Source organism: Lissotriton helveticus, chromosome 5_1 (genome assembly GCF_964261635.1).
Source record: "Lissotriton helveticus chromosome 5_1, aLisHel1.1, whole genome shotgun sequence".
NCBI lineage: Eukaryota > Metazoa > Chordata > Amphibia > Caudata > Salamandridae > Lissotriton > Lissotriton helveticus.
Window position 1 is genome coordinate 1974224888 of NC_136065.1, and position 13477 is coordinate 1974238364.

Consider the following 13477-nt stretch of genomic DNA (forward strand, 5'->3'; position numbering starts at 1 on the left):
GTCTGTTCAGAGCACACCATTGCACCAATGCAATAGGGTTTTAAATGGAGCCATGACTTCACAATCCACCAAGCATATTATACGTTAGTCTAGTGGCTGGTTATCACCCACTGTCCTACTGGGGACAGTTCGTCAGAACCATGGCCACTGTTTCAGTCGTGTTTTCTATGAACACTTCTATTGTAGTGGTATTCAATGATTTTAGCATCTGAACTGACGACGATGTCAATTAAGCGGTAACATCTTGAATTCACTTCTTGTTGGCCCTTTGGCCTTACTAAATGTGGTATTTATCCTACCCACCTCTATGGACATGCTCTTGTCATTTTTTCTTTAATTTGATGTTTTTGTATCTGCTTCTACTCTAATTTATTGGTCAGATTATTAACATAGGTGGGCATAAGTCGTGTAATTCTCTGTATCATAATCATTACTCGAGAAGTAATTCAAAATTGTAGTCTGTCATCCAAAATGGACATGAGATTGCATTTTGCTCAAACAAATAGGGCTCAATGCAATACAACATGAACAGCCCGAGCAGCCGCTCGCTAAAAGTGCTCTTGGGGTAATAATTTTTCCCTCATTTTACTCCCGACATTTACCACTAGTTTCTCAGTACAAAATGGAGGATGCATTTTGTGCTAATAAAATAACGCTAAATGCAAAACAACATGAACAGCATACATATATGTCTCACCCAACCTTGGATCACAATTAGGAGACTGTTGATTACATCTTTTTGCATACCGAAAAGAGTCTGAAATGGTTTGATGACAAAAGAAAAAATGATTGTCTTTGAATTACAGACACAGTCAGACAGAAGGTCCACCAGGAATGACCATTGGGGACAAGCTCAATAAAAATAGACATGACTTAAATTTATACCCTTAGGCACATGAGTGTCTAAGTCTAGCATTGATCACATGGTAAGATTCCTTGTAAAGAATACAAGCAAGTGCCTTTTTGAGATCATGAGAATTGGAGAACAACCTTTGCTTCATAGTTTTAGGCTGAGCAAGCTATTCAGTAATTTCTCTCCTCAAAAGACAAATTGGAAGGCCCTCAGTGTAGGATCCAAGAACTTCCAGTGTGCAATGTTGACTTGAGCAGGGAAAATGGCAAGCGCAGGTTAATGTAGGCAAAAATGTTTAAAGTTTTCACAAGATCACTCTTATTCTGGCCCAATTTAATGAATGTATATAAACTGTCTTGGACTCCCGTGTTGGATGTAGAACCAGGAGGAGCACCACAAAGTATGGACAATATACCTAGTTCTGTCCAGAGATTGTCAGAGAGAGGAAAACTACAACAGAACCTGGAAAGAGAATGGTGATTAGATTATTTTACGGTTACCCAACAGGCTTATTGTTTAAAAAAAAATCAACCACATTCTTCTTATTCAGACACCAAAAAAGTCTTGTATGTCCTCAATGATTCTACCAGACTGAAACTTCACAAAACAGGTTAAGAAAATGTTTCGGAAGATGTCTTGTTGTCTCTCTATAACGCCAGGTAATTGTTCCACCTCAGCCGCTCTGTGTATCCATGGCCGACTATTAATCCCCCAAAATCTCACAGATTTGGGGTAAAAGATCATGACGCTTACCAAAAACCCATCAGGCCAGTTGTGCTACTTGAGGCCCACTGTCCATTATTTGGAGAAGCATCTGATTACATTAATTTCTCCTTTCCATTTGTAACGGATAATTATTTGATGCCCTTCAGGTTCGCTAAATGGTAATGTAATGGTAAATGGTAATGGTAAATGGTAATGGTAGTGAAACAATTCCAGCACTCCTCTCTTGGAAAAGTAATTTAGGATTTTCTTGTACCGGCCAGCGTCAGTCTAATCTCCATCTGGCCTTACAAAAAAGCTGCCGGAAAAGATTATGACTCCTCTATTATGTTAAATTCTTGAAAATAAATTGCTTAATCCCTTCCAGGACCTGTTCCGCTCCAACAGAGGTACAGAATTAATTGTAGTGGAGAAGATCTACTAGTTGCTTGACAGTGGTGCCTGCACTGTCCTTCCTTTAGTTCTTTCAGCAGGCTTTCCAGTGTCGACTATGATATACTTCTCAGCTGGCTGAATGACCTGGCTGTTGATCTGCACTACTCTGAAATTGATTACTTTTTCTCAGACTACCCCCTGCTTTTCATAGCCAATTTTCCTCAGTTTCTCAGTCCCTTTTTTGAGAAGTCCCCTAGGACTCAATCTTTTCAATGAATAAGTCACTCTTTCGGTCAACCTAATAGATCATTTTGTCCTTTAACTCTTCTCTTGTGCAGATAGTGCCCAGATTTTCTGCCAGAGTGCCATGGGGGCACTGTCCGTCAGACATAGCTCTACAGTTTTTTAGGTCGAAGGCTGCGTTGCAGCGCATGCGCTGTTGCAGGCGAGAGTTCTTGTAAGCAAGAAGGGGCATGAAACCACGCCTCTTCTGCCATTGGCCGGCCTCGCGAAAATGCCCCTGTTTGGATGATTTGTCCGCTATACTCCCTCCTTTTGAAGACTCCGTGACCTGACTTATGGTGTCGCAAGCCGATTTCCTGAAACATTGCTATGGCAACCAGGAGGCCGGTCACGGAGTCCTGGAGGGGAGGGATTCAGTAGCTGTTTCCGCCCCCTTTGTAGGACTCGCACCTGCGACGCATCGCGAAGCGATGTTGCAGCGAGACCTATTGTTGTCAGCTCTGCTTACAAGGAGCTAAAGGGAGACAAGAGACGTGCACGCGCAGCCTCAGGAACCGGATCAGGTCGCGCGCGCGTTCACCATCTCCTGTCTCCCTTTTAGCTCCATGTAAGCAGACACACACGAGCGCACACACAGAGACACGCGCACACACAAGCACACATACACGCATGCACACATAGAGACACCCCCCTGCCGCTGCGCGCACACACACACACGAGCGCACACACAGCCACACTCACGCATGCGCACACACCCACGGACACACGCGCACACACGTGCACACCCCCCCCCCTTACCGGGCACATGCGGGGCTTACATACACTCACAAACGCGCACACACAACCTCCCCACCCCACTCACCGGGCACACGCGGGGCTTGCATCACTGGGGGGGCGGGCACCGTCAATGTGCCCTGACGCCCCCCCTCCCCGGGTCTGTCATACTCCTCTCGTCCTGTCCCGCGGTAGTGGCGGCTGCACGGGATTCGAAGGCGGCTAGCTCCCTTCCCTTCACAGGAGCGCGGAGTAGGCTCCCGTCCACTTCCTGTCTGTGCTGGTGGACCCGCCCTCAAGCAGGCAGTCCCGGGCAGTCCAGCCTGGCTTCCTGTGTCTCGCCCGTGCAGAGGGACCGGAAACACTCAATCCAAGAAAGGTACGTTGCTTGTTGTGGTCGGCGATTGCTTGCAGCGTTTCTCAGTAGTGTCTACCAACTTTGTTTGATGCGCTCAAAGCTTTCAATTAGCTAGATAAGAATATTCACATTTGAAAGAGCTGCGAATGTTGCTGTATATAAGGAGGGGCGATAGGCCAAGAATCACACATGCTGATGAAGTGGGGAGCCGGGATCCCAACCTAGGTTTCTTCTTCTTCTTCTTCTTCGAGAGAGAGACACACTTTCTGCTCTGCCCCAGCTCACCTCAGTCTGAAGTTCCAACGCTCACTCTGACTTGAATGGAAAATGTATTTACTCTTATAGCCTTAGACAAACGTTACCATTTATAGACTGTTTTAGGAGTGAGGAAAAAAGATTGCCTCAGCTGTGCGAGACCCGGTCTTCCTTGGATCCACCTGTTGGGCAGACTTCACTGAAGGCTCTCTGAGCTGGATGCACCCTGTTTAGTGGCCTCTTTATGCCGGGTGAGACCACCGCCTTTATCCTCTGGGACTCTCTCCCAGCCTCTCATGGCCCTTCCTGTGAGGTTCAAGCAGACCTCTTCTCTGAGGCATTGAGCCCCCCCCACCCCATTGGGCCCCTGCATGCGGGCACAAAGCCTTGAAGCCTGTGTGGCGCTCAGTTCGATGCCCGCAGCCCTCATTCTAGGCCCTGCCTGTACAGTGCAACTCGCCAAGATCCCCTCCGGGCTCTTTGCCTGAGGGGAGCCAAACCACTGTCCTTCCATCGAGGACCCCCATGGGGTGCGCATCCACCCATTCCTATTTGTACTGCAGAGTGCGGAGCCACTGCCCCTTCCTCGTGGCCTGGCGTGTGGGGCTTATAGCGAGATTTCTCTGCCTGTAGAAGGCAGGTCTCCATTAACCCCCTTCCTGCTCCCACACCTGTGGAATGCAGGGGTAATGTCTCTCGGTCTGTACCAGTTCCCGCTCCCTCACACCCTGACACTTTCAGCTTCTGCTCTGCCTTTCCCTCCGGTTTGAGGGTCCTGCGGGTGGGGGCGCTGCTCGATGGGACTTGGGAGCCCCCTCCCCGCATATGCTCCCAAGTACTGAGTTCTTTAACGCCAATTAGGGGCGGCTGCCACACAGCTCCATTGAGCGCCGCCGGCCCCTGAATGCATCTGCCTAGAAATGAACACGAGGCAGGGAGTGGGTGAATGGCCAGGAGAGGGGGCTCTCCCGGAGGAAGGGGCGGGGAGCTATGATTTTATGGAGCGCTCAGAAGCAGCGCCTTTCAGACGTATGTGCACTTCGACAACCGCAAGATCTGAGGAATCCCTCTCTTCGAGGGGGCTTCAGAGGGACTTTTGCAACCTTCTCAAAGCAGGCTGGGGCTGATCTCTGGAGGGGCTTTGCATCAATATTAACGTTTCCAAGTTACCATCATGACTCTGGGCAATAGCTTGCTTAATCTCCCCGACGACCCCCAGCGCCTAGAGACACTTACGGGTGATTGTGCCGCTTTACAAATGTAGATTATCATGTCATATGCTGGGGTTCCCATAGAACTGTAATTGCTAATCAAAGGCCGGCTTATTATCCCACCCGCATTCTGTTAGCCCAGCACAGCTGGTCAGGGGGCGTCCTCCGCAGAGGGGTCTGGGCTGCTGCTGCCCTCACACTGTACTACAGCTAGTGCATACCGGGCGGGGTCTGCAGGAAAACGCACAGCTGATACAGCGCCTCTCAAGAGACAACCGCGTGGGAGCTATGCAAATGTTTATAAGTGTGAATGCGGTGGCACTGGTGCCTCTCTGGTGCCTATTAGACTCGCAAGTCCTTGGGAAAAAAACAATTTTGTGTTTGTAATCATTTTGGTGCATTTAAGACAGAGCTGCACGAAACTTCACCTTAAAAGGATGCCCTGCCACGGTCTAAGCTAGCTCTGTGCACCATGGCTCACTGCTTTTCTCTGACCGGCCACAGGCTCGGGTGACTTGAGAAATCCGTGGCTCACAGGGCTCGGGTGGCTTCCTGACACTGGAACTGTTCCTTCTATGTTGTCTCAGGGATACCCGTCTCTGTCGGAATCTGGCCTTCCCCTGGCATGGCTAGCATTGGGATGCTGTTGCTCACAGTACTCTGCGCCGCCACAGGCGGGGACTCACTAGAGTCGAATCTGTAGTTGCACAGTTCATTAAAACAAGCATTTGCAATGCAATAGGTCTCGCATTTGCGAGAGTTTGAGCTATTGGCATTGTAAATGGCAATGCCTTTTATTAAATGCGTTTGAAAACCTGCAAGCTGTGCGTAAACAAGCACTTTGTACTTATAGTCCTTGCTTATGAGAAGCAAAGCTGGCAGTCTCTTTTACTGACAGCCTTGCTTCTCGTAAGCAAGGACTATACGTACAAAGTGCATGTTTATGCATGGCTTGTAGGTTTTCAAAACAAAGCCTCAATGGTTTCAGCTCTATCTTTATAATAGTAGTATAGATACAGCAACTCGCATTACACCTAAAACAAGCCAGTACTATTGACTTTGTTGAAGGTTTTTCTCCCCATAAGATGAGTAAGTAACAACTGTGGCTTTGTTGTGTATAATATTAAAAATGCTTCCGTTCTGAAATAACGAGACTGAAATAACTATAACGAGTCTCTTTCAAGTAACATCAAAGGTGGTGAAGGGTGGTACTGCTTCAGAATTAAGATAGTTTTCCTCTGAGAGGAAGGGCAAAAATGGACAGCACTGGCAGGACCCGGCCCACTTAATGCCCTGTCCCTTCTGTTCCATTAAGTGTGCTCATCTGCCCTCTTACATCTCCGCCACTCATACCACTCCTTGCCCTGTGTTTTTATCACTCCCAGCTGTTCCCGTGTACTCTTTTGCCACTTATCGCTGCCTCTGCAACCCTCTGTTCTCAGCCCTTTCCTTGCCCTGTTTTCATCACCCCTACCTGTCCCCGTGTTCCACTCCTATGTGCACGCATCTGATATCCAGCATCCTTCTGTCCTTGCCCTGTATTTTAATCACAACTTCCTGTGTTCCACTCTGATTGCTCATCCGCCCCTCACCCCCTCTAGTCATCCCTCTTTTTGCCCTGTTGTCATCACCCCATCCTGCCCCCAGTGTTGCACTCTGTGTGCTCATCTGCCACTTCTCTCCTCCCTCTGCTCTCATCCCTTTCCTTGCATGTTTTTTTCATCCCCCTTTTTTGCCCCCTGAGCTCCACTTCTCTGTGCACACATCTGCCACCCTCTCTTCTCGCCCTCTCCTTGTCCTGTGTTTTCATCACCCCTTACTGTCATGTTTTCCACTGTTTGCTCATTTGCCACTAACTGCTGCCCCTTGCACTCCTCTGTTCTCACCCCTCTCATTGCCGGTGTTTTCATCACCCCCTTCCTGTCCCCTGTTTTGCACTATGTGCCCTCGGCTACCGCTCCTCGCGCCCCCCTGCACCGCTCTGTTCTCTCCCTTCTCCTTGCCATGTATTGTTATCACCCCTTCCTGTCCCGTATTCCACTCCGTGTGGCCTTATGCAGTCCTAGTCATCCCTCTTATTGCCCAGAGTTTTCATCACCTTCTTCTTACCCAATGTTTTCATCACCCCTCTCTTCCCAATACACTAAGCCCTACAGCTGAAACCTCCGACGTCACCATACCTGCTGCACGCTCTTCTAGTTCCTCCCCAAAACTAGCTTGGTTTCACGGACACATTCTTTCCTAATAATTTTTAGGTCGAAGCCTGCGTTGCAGCGCATGCGCTGTTGCAGGCGAGAGTTCTTGTAAGCAAGAAGGGGCATGAAACCACCCCTCTTCTGCCATTGGCCGGCCTCGCGAAATGGAGGCCTGCCATTGGACAATGCCCCTGTTTGGATGATTTGTCCGCTATACTCCCTCCTTTTGAGGACTCCGTGACCTGACCTATGGTGTCGCAAGCCGATTTCCTGAAACATTGCTATGGCAACCACGAGGCCGGTCACGGAGTCCTGGAGGGGAGGGAATCAGTAGCTGTTTCCGCCCCTTTTTTTTTTTATGCGTGCGGTTTTCTGTCATTGTTACCTCGTTCTCCTTGCTGGAAGGAGGCATTGCAGTGGTTGTATATACATATTATTCCCTTTAGGAGTTGGAGGATGGACCCTCCTTGTTTTCACTTAAGAACGGTTAACCAGCCGCGACTCTCCGTAATTTGTATCCCGCCGCGTGCGCTTTAGTGACAAAAATTAAAGCCGCGCCGCTTTTCTTTGTGAAAGGCCCCTCTGCGGCCATACTGGGGGGCCTGTATGTCACAGAGCGCCGATGACACCGCCCCCGCGCCCCCTCCCGCAGACGAGCAGAGGAGCCGCCGAGTATCCGACACCCGCTAAACCTAGAGCTGGAGCCCGAAATGAGGCGGACCCGAGCCGAGACCGGAGGTGTGGAGTACCCGGGGGAGCGAATCCACGGGCGGCTAGGGGTGGGGGGGCGGCCAAAGGGTCGGAGGGGCTGGAGTGAGAGGTAGAAAAAACGCGTGCCTCAGGAGAGAAACACTGTGCAGCCGCACCCCGGAAGGTGGCAGACGGCGAGAACCACACGCGAGGGGCGGGCTAGGGCGAGCCGGAGAGGGGTCTGTGTACGGGTATCAGGGGTAGAGGAGTCAGTGAGGGAGAATGACATCAAGAAGCGGGCGGGTAAAGTTCCACTGATATGTAGAGAGGTCAAGATTGTTCTAGGGTGAGCGATCAGTGTGTGGGTGAAGTCAGAACTAGAAGTCAACAAGAGACAAGACGGGGCTTTAGATCTCGGAATGACTTGCTGATGAGAGAAGGGAAGATCAAAATAAGGGAGAAAAGAAACCTTAGGATAGATCCTTAAGCGTCGTGGCGACAGGTGTAGGGTTTAGTCGGATAGAGTAAATAAAGGTAGAAGTCAGTGTGGAAAAACTGCGTAGAATGGGGTTATTTGCTTTTATTTATTTGGCTGCTATTTTAAATACCTCCAGTGCCTTTAGTGGGCTGGTACTGTCAGGGACTAGAGTGTATGAACACATTTATTTTGCCATAGGCACAGAAGGGGTAAAACTGTTTGATACATCTGGCCATGCATTTGTTTAGTCCGAGAGAGGGAGGGAGAGAGAGTACCTGCACTTCTCAGTTGAGATGCAATACTTTTGATTGGAGATTACCGGCAGTTAATTCAGTTTAACATAGCATAGATCCTGTATTTAAAAAATAAAAATATGGATATAACATCTTTTTCACTTCTGTGTTTCACTTCTGTTCTTTTTTCTAGCTGCTCCGTATATGCATTTTCAATTATACGTTATGACTGAAATAATACTTAAAAGGGACAGCCTAGTAAAACCAAGTTACATATAAGCTGGAAACTCCTGCCATAGGCAGGATAGCTACACAGATAGAACAGGCTCATACATCAGTGCTGCTGTTCAATTTACAGAGATATTTCAGGATACGAAAGCAGACGAGTTACACCTATCTTGCATGACCAGGACTCACACAGCAATAATGTAATAACAAGCATTGGCATAGCCAATAGGTCTCGCCTTTGGGACCTTTTAAGTGTTTAGCCATGCACCAGTTGATGTTGTTGCACCAAGGATATTTTGCTGCATAACTAAATCCTTATAAGGTCGCAAAAGCGAGACCTATTCGCCATGTCAATGCTTGTCTTGATAGCCCCTCGCTTTCAAACGCAGACCAATATCTAATTTTTAATGGCTCCCAGACTGATGTTTGTATCTAAGGGGTAGTGCTGAAAGCATCTCCAGACTCTGTTTTACTGATGTACTGGGAAGTGCCCTGCTTGGGCAAGGTGGTGCAGCATCTGGAGGTTATGATGCACAAGCCAATTTGTTTGAAGGCCCGGATTGTGGCTGTATCAAATTCTGTCTCTTCCAACTGCGGATTCCCCAGCCAGCGTTTTCACTATTACTATTACAACGCCATACTGTGGTTGCATCTGTGATAACCTCTTGTCTGGTTTTCGATAACAGTCTGTACCATTGCAGGCCTCAATACATGGTTTGTCATCTGTTATGACTGTGGAGTAAGGTAACACCATACTCATTTCCCCAGTGCATGGTAAGGAATGCTAGCTTCCTTTAACAAACACAACATTAAAATGTTTATGCATTGTTCATAATAACAACCACACAGTGGGCTCGCAGATTCTTCTTTTAACTCTTTTTTTAAGTTTAAGTGAAAGAGACTTTCACACAGCCAACAAGTGTTTCGCCCCTATGTGGTTATGCGGCTTTCTCAGGGCTTAAAGCAAGTTCATATCTGGTCTTTGATTCCAATTTTGAATGTTCAGGTTCAAAGGTCTCTCAACAGCATTGTCCGAATGACCACATAGGGGGGAAACACGTGTTGGCTGTGTGAAAGTATCTTTATCTTACCATGCAATGAACTTTGGACAAATAAACAGATATAAAACCACAACCAGAACTTTGGAAGCTTTTTTTGTCAAGAATGAACTGAAAAGTGATGGAGGAGGTAGTCGCTCACTTTTGCTTGTTTACATTATGTATTCAGGGCCAAGAGTCCCAGATTTCCTCTTTTGGGAACACACCATGACAATTTATGCAGCTATTAAAAGAATATGTATGTCAGATCGAATCGTATTTCTTTTAAATAAAAAGTACAAATTATCTTTTCTCACCGTGTTTTTAGGTCGAGCTGGCGTTGGAGCGCGAAGCGCTCCCGCCAGCGAGACTATAGTCACCTTCCTCCCTGTCAAGGGAGTAACAGCTGTGAACGAGCCGATACAGACCTGGGCACGAGCCGACCCAGGTCTGTGAACGTGCTTCAAGGTTGAGCAGCTTGTGCACGTTTGTTGGACGTCAGGCGCTGCAAGCCCGCCAGACCAATTATCCCAGCATGAAACTCTACTTCCTGAGGCGCCACAAGACCAATTATCCCAGCAGGAGTCTCCACTTCCTCAACAATTATCACAGCATGAGACCCACTTATCACAGCATGTCAACTGGCGCCCCAGGCTGCTGGAGCACTCAACTATAATTAATGTGCAGTTGAGTGCTCCAGCAGCGTGGGGCGGCTCTCTGCATGCTGTGATAATTATCACTTTGGGGCCTCATGCTGTGATAATTAGGGCGGCATGCTCTATTTGCAGCAATGAACATTTTCAAAGAAGGCCAAGCAGTGACATTCATTGGAGACACTCACCCTCACGCCCTCACCCCCTCACCCCTCACACACCTCCTCACCCTCACACCCTCACCTTCACACCCCCTCACACACACCCTCACATACCCTTACCAGCACAGCAAAACACAACACAGCACAGCAAAACACAACACAGCACAGCACAGCAAAACACAACACAGCACAGCACAGCAAAACACAACACAGCACAGCAAAACACAACACAGCACAGCAAAACACAACACAGCACAGCAAAACACAGCACAGCACAGCAAAACACAACACAGCACAGCACAGCAAAACACAACACAGCACAGCACAGCACAGCAAAACACAACACAGCACAACACAGCACAGCACAACACAACACAGCACAGCAAAACACAGCACAGCACAGCACAGCAAAACACAGCACAGCAAAACACAGCAAAGCACAGCACAGCTAAACACAGCACAGCAAAACACAGCACAACACAGCACAGCAAAACACAGCACAGCAAAACACAGCACAGCAAAACACAGCAAAACACAGCACAGCAAAGCACAGCATAGCAAAACACAGCACAGCACAGCAAAACACAGCACAGCAAAACACAGCACAGCAAAACACAGCACAGCAAAACACAGCACAGCAAAACACAGCAAAACACGGCACAGCAAAACACAGCACAGCACAGCAAAACACAGCACAGCACAGCAAAACACAGCACAGCAAAACACAGCACAGCACAGCAAAACACAGCACAGCACAGCAAAACACAGCACAGCAAAGCACAGCACAGCAAAACACAGCACAGCAAAACACAGCACAGCAAAACACAGCACAGCAAAACACAGCACAGCACAGCAAAACAGCACAGCAAAACACAGCACAGCAAAACACAGCACAGCAAAACATAGCACAGCAAAACACAGCACAGCAAAACACAGCACAGCACAGCAAAACCCAGCACAGCACAGCACAGCACAGCAAAACACAGCACAGCAAAACACAGCAAAGTACAGCAAAACACAGCACAGCACAGCAAAACACAGCACAGCAAAACACAGCACAGCACAGCAAAACACAGCAACACACAGCACAGCAAAGCACAGCAAAACACAGCACAGCAAAACACAACCCAGCACAGCACAACCAAGCACAGCACAACCAAGCACAACCAAGCACAGCACAACCAAGCACAGCATAACCAAGCATAGCGTAACCAAGCATACCGTAATAAAGCACAACAAAACATAGCATAACAACAAATAGCATAACAAAAAATAGCATAACAAAACACAACAAAACATAGCATAGCATAACAAAACATAGCATAGCATAACAAAACACAGCATAGCATAACAAAACACAACATAGCATAGCATAACAAAACACAACATAGCATAGCATAACAAAACACAACATAGCATAGGATAGCAAAACTAAACAGAGCATAGCATAACAAAACAAAGCATAGGATAGCAAAACAAAACATAGCCTAACAAAACATGGCATAACAAAACATGGCATAACAAAACATGGCATAACAAAACATAGCATAGCAAAACATATAATAGCATAGCAAAACATAGCATATCAAACACAACAAAACATAGCATAGCAAAACAAAGCATAGCATAGCAAAACATAGCATAGCATAACAAAGCATAACAAAGCATAGCATAACAAAACATAGCATAACAAAACATAGCATAGCATAACAAAACATAGCATAACAAAACATAGCATAACAAAACATAGCATAACAAAACATAGCATAACAAAACATAGCATAACAAAACATAGCATAGCAAAACAAAACATAGCATAGCATAACAAAGCATAACAAAACATAGCATAGCATAACAAAACACAGCATAGCATAACAAAACACAACATAGCATAGCATAACAAAACACAACATTGCATAGCATAGCATAACAAAACACAACATAGCATAACAAAACACAACATAGCATAGGATAGCAAAACTAAACAGAGCATAGCATAACAAAACAAAGCATAGGATAGCAAAACAAAACATAGCCTAACAAAACATGGCATAACAAAACATGGCATAACAAAACATAGCATAGCAAAACATATAATAGCATAGCAAAACATAGCATATCAAACACAACAAAACATAGCATAGCAAAACAAAGCATAGCATAGCAAAACATAGCACAGCATAACAAAGCATAGAATAGCATAACAAAACATAGCATAGCATAACAAAACATAGCATAACAAAACCTAGCATAGCATAGCACAACAAAACACAACATAGCATAGCATAACAAAACACAACATAGCATAACAAAACACAACATAGCATAGGATAGCAAAACTAAACAGAGCATAGCATAACAAAACAAAGCATAGGATAGCAAAACAAAACATAGCCTAACAAAACATAGCCTAACAAAACATGGCATAACAAAACATGGCATAACAAAACATGGCATAACAAAACATAGCATAGCAAAACATATAATAGCATAGCAAAACATAGCATATCAAACACAACAAAACATAGCATAGCAAAACAAAGCATAGCATAGCAAAACATAGCATAGCATAACAAAGCATAACAAAGCATAGCATAACAAAACATAGCATAACAAAACATAGCATAGCATAACAAAACATAGCATAACAAAACATAGCATAACAAAACATAGCATAACAAAACATAGCATAGCAAAACAAAACATAGCATAGCATAACAAAGCATAACAAAACATAGCATAGCATAACAAAACACAGCATAGCATAACAAAACACAACATAGCATAGCATAACAAAACACAACATTGCATAGCATAGCATAACAAAACACAACATAGCATAACAAAACACAACATAGCATAGGATAGCAAAACTAAACAGAGCATAGCATAACAAAACAAAGCATAGGATAGCAAAACAAAACATAGCCTAACAAAACATGGCATAACAAAACATGGCATAACAAAACATAGCATAGCAAAACATATAATAGCATAGCAAAACATAGCA

The 13477-nt window shown here is 46.0% G+C and overlaps 1 protein-coding gene across 1 annotated transcript in view; it reads left to right on the top strand.

Annotated features, from left to right (window-relative positions):
• The window catches only part of ERBB2 (erb-b2 receptor tyrosine kinase 2), a 408618-nt gene that overhangs the window by 245778 nt on the left and 149363 nt on the right, over positions 1–13477 (top strand). The window lies entirely within an intron of this gene.